General features: G+C 45.3%; 1 pseudogene; it reads right to left on the reverse strand.

The window, feature by feature from the left end:
- Window positions 1–658: 658 nt before the first annotated feature.
- LOC119350313 lies at window positions 659–1,295 on the reverse strand (annotated as a pseudogene).
- Between the last annotated feature and the right edge of the window lie 3,172 nt (window positions 1,296–4,467).

The raw sequence follows: 4,467 nt of genomic DNA on the forward strand, positions 1-4,467 counted from the left end.
GCTTCAAGTACCAGGAACAGGCAAGTGCAACAATGCACATTGCAGATTCTACAGGAGCTTCAAAAGGCTCATGGTATTTGTCATGACTCTGTTTATCTCTTTATTCAACAAGCAAGCAGGAAGCAATACAGATTGCAGATTGTATTCTTGGGTGTACATCAAATTCATTTATACAACAGAAGCTCTCCAATCCGCATCAACTACCCTATCTTAACTTGAGTAGAAAATTCTGAAGAAAAATGTACAAAGCATCAACCATCCTAAACTACATATGACAGAGGCATGCACAACAACAGACTGAGATGGAGATCTACTGATCGTTCTGCTGGCTCTTCTGTCTTCCTTTTTCCTTCTGGTGATCATCTTCGGTGTTGATAGAACAACATGCTATGTAGATCACCGAAACTTTTGTAGATTGCACATGTATCAGCAGATTGGTCACTGGCAATAGAGCTATTGCACATTCTCACGTGCCAAGATGCAGCCAGCAGTTCCAGCTCCATGTCCTAAGATACAACCAACAGGTCAAATGTCCAGTAGCCATGCCACAACCGGCATAGCTAAGCTGGGAGCCATGAATGAAGTGCCTGTAAGTAGCGATGCAGTGAGCAGAGAAGTTGGTGAGCTGCCAGGGCACCGAGGAACACGTTCATGGACGCTAGGGACGGTGGCCGCCGGCCCGGTAAGCTTGCCGGAGAAGCGAGGAGGGGTGGACGACAGAGATGGTTCCTATGCTCCAGCTCCATGTACCAAGATGCAGCTGACAGGTCAAGCATCGAGTAGCCAGGCCACAATCGGCAGCGCTAAGCTTAGGAGGATGGCCGTGGACGAAGCGCCAGTGGGTAGCGATGCTGCGCCACAGGGCCCGCTCCGCTTCCCTCAGCGTCATCATCCAGTCCCAGTCTACCTCCTCCAGCCATGCCTTCCTGTCCCACAGGTCCCAGACACCCTCGTACAGCAGCATGCGCATGCCCTCTCGCCGCAGTAGCGCTTCCACCTGCGACGCGGTGACCATCACCGCCGCGTAGGCCTCCCACGAGACATTGGTCCGCACGGTCAGCACCATCTTGATGCTTGCCCGGTTCATGAAGTCCTCTGGCACATCGGCGTCCAGCCACCCCCACGTCACCATGTTGAAGAGCGTGGCGAGGCCCGTGGCCTCCTGCAGCCAAGCCAGCACCCGGGCACGCGCGTTCGACGCCTCACCTTTGCCAGCGCCACCGCCTCGCCGGAACCTCCAGCTCCTGTCACTGCCGCCCATTGATGAGCCCCATGAAGGAGGTCGTGTAGGCCATGAAGTAGTTGAGCTGTGTCCCTCGCGTGCACACGCAATCAGCGTTCGTGTCGATCGAGCCGCCGACTGGCTGGTCCAGGAGGGAGGCGCAGATGACATGTCGATGACGTCGTCGTCTAGGGGGTAGTTGATCCAGGCGGTGGCAGCTTAGGGCAGCAGTAGTGGCTGCGGCGGCGCCGGAGGCAAGCGACGACGAGGACGAAATTTTGGGGAGTAGGGTACATTGAGAGGGGAAAGGAGAGGAGAGCGAGGGGTGAGGTGCGGGGGCGGCAGACCAGGTGCGGTCCGACCAGGTGAGGGGCGAAGCATTAATTATGGAAATTTTGCAAAGAAAACCCTGTATTGATTCGTTCCAAAAAGGTGCTGTTGAGTTGCCAATGAACGCACGCGTGAACAAGCCAGCCAACTGCCAAATTAGCGCATACGTATAAAAAATCATAGATTGGACCGTATGTAAACCCCTGAGACAAGTTTAATGGTCGTATTTCGGGTATTTCTAACTACGAGGACTAAATTGGCCAACGCGATGAGTGTGAGGACCTCCAGTGAATTTTTCTCTATTAAAATTTTCATAAGAGTTGTTGTAGGAATTACCATAATTATTAAAGGAATTACTAGGAAACGGCCTAGGATTAAAATTGCCTCCATACGTGTTGTTACCAAAATTGTTTCTACCAACAAAATTCACATCCATAGATTCATTATTATACTCAATCAGAGTGGACAAAGGCATATCATTAGAATCAGAAGAAACACTTTTATTAGCAAACAATTTCATAAGTTCATTCATCTTTCCACTCAAAACATTAATCTCTTCAATCGCATGAACTTTTTTACTAGTGGATCTTTTGATGTGCCATTGAGAATAATTAACCATAATATTGTCTAGGAGTTTAGTAGCTTCTCCTAAAGTGATTTCCATAAAAGTGCCTCCCGCAGCCGAATCTAAAAGATTTCTAGAAGCAAAATTCAATCCGACATAAATTTTTTATATAATCATCCACAAATTCAACCCATGTGTAGGGCAATTACATATCATTAATTTCATCCTCTCCCAAGCTTGTGCAACATGCTCATGATCAAGTTGCTTAAAATTCATAATATCGTACCTAAGAGAGATGATCTTAGCGGGAGGAAAATACTTAGAGATAAAAGCATCTTTGCACTTATTCCATGAATCACTATTTTTAGGCAAAGAAGAGAACCAAGTTTTAGCACGATCTCTAAGCAAAAACGGAAATAGCTTCAATTTAACAATATCATTATCCACATCTTTCTTCTTTTGCATATCACACAAATCAACGAAGTTGTTTAGATGGGTTGCGACATCTTCAGTTTTTTACTAGGAAGGCCAGAAATTGATCTTTCATAACAAGATTCAATAAAGCGTTATTAATTTCACAAGATTCAGCATCGGTGGTAGGAGCAATCGGGGTGCTAATAAAATCCTTGTTGTTGGTATTGGAAAAGTCACACAATTTAGTATTATCTTGAGGCATCGTGACAAGCGATCAATCCAACACACAAGCACACAAGAAGCAAGCAAAAAAAGACGAACGGAAAAGGGGCGAAGAAAAGGCAAAGGTTTTCAAAATTTGTTTTAGAAGTGGGGGTGAGGAAAACGAGAGGCGAATGTCAAATAATGTAATGCGAGGGAGAAGAGTTTATGATGGGTACTTGGTATGTCTTGACTTGGCATAGATCTCCCTGGCAACGGTGCCAAAAATCCTTCTTGCTACCTCTTGACCATGCATTGGTTTTCCCTTGAAGAGGAAAGGGTGATGCAGCAAAGTAGCATAAGTATTTCCCTCAGGTTTCAGAACCAAGGTATAAATCCAGTAGGAGACGACACACAAGTCACCCAGTACCAGCACAAACAATCAAGAACCTTACAACCAACGTGATAAAGGGGTTGTCAATCCCTTCACGGCCAATCGCAAAAGTGAGATTTGATAGAGATAATAAATTAAATATTTTTGATATTTTTGTTGTATAGATTGGAAAGTAAAGATTACAAATAGTAAACGAGATGCGATGTAAATAAAAGAGATGTAATATGATAAGAAAGAGACCCGAGGGGCCATAGGTTTCACTAGTGGCTTCTCTCAAGATAGCATGAATTACGGTGGGCGACCAAATTACTGCCGAGCAATTGATAGAAGAGCGCATAATTATGAAGACATCTAAGGCAATGATCATGAACATAGACATCATGTCCGTGTCAAGTAGACCGAAACGATTCTGCAGCTACTACTATTACTCCACACATCGAACATTATCCAGCATGCATCTAGAGTATTAAGTTCATTAGAACGGAGTAACACATTAAGCAATATGACATGATGTAGAGGGATACTCAAGCAATATGATATAAACCCCACCTTTTTATCCTCGATGGCAACAATACAATACGTGCCTTGCTGCCCCTACTGTCACTGGGAAAGGACACCGCAAGATTGAACCCAAAGCTAAGCACTTCTCCCATTGCAAGAAAGATCAATCTAGTAGGCCAAACTAAACCGATAATTCGAAGAGACTTGCAAAGATATCAAATCATGCATATAAGAATTCAGAGAAGAACCAAATAATATTCATAGATAATCTTGTTCATAAATCCACAATTCATCGGATCTCGGCAAACACACCGTAAAAGAATATTACATCGAATAGATCTCCAAGAACATCAAGGAGAACATGGTATTGAGAATCAAATAGAGAGAAGAAGCCATCTAGCTAATAACTATGGACCCGAAGGTCTGTGATAAACTACTCACGCTTCATCGGAGAGGCAACGGTGTTGATGTAGAAGCCCTACGTGATTGATTCCCCCTCCGACAGATCGGCGGAAAAGGCCCCAAGATGGGATGTCATGGGTATAGAAGGTTGCGGCGGTGGAAAAGTGTTTTCGTGGCTCCCCCTGATGTTTCTAGGGTATAAGAGTACATATACGCGAAAGAAGTACGTCGGTGGAGCTACGAGGGGCCCACGAGGATGAGGGAGCGCCTACCCCCTGGGCGCGCCCTCCTGCCTCGTGGCCTCCTCGTAGAGTCCCGGACTTCGACTCCAAGTCTTCTGGATTGCTTTTGGTCCAAGAAAGATCCTCGTGAAGGTTTCATTCTGTTTGGACTCGGTTTGATATTCATGTTCTGTAAAACACTAAAATAGGAAAAAAA

Source organism: Triticum dicoccoides, chromosome 1B, assembly GCF_002162155.2.
Source record: "Triticum dicoccoides isolate Atlit2015 ecotype Zavitan chromosome 1B, WEW_v2.0, whole genome shotgun sequence".
NCBI classification, from domain to species: Eukaryota; Viridiplantae; Streptophyta; class Magnoliopsida; order Poales; family Poaceae; genus Triticum; species Triticum dicoccoides.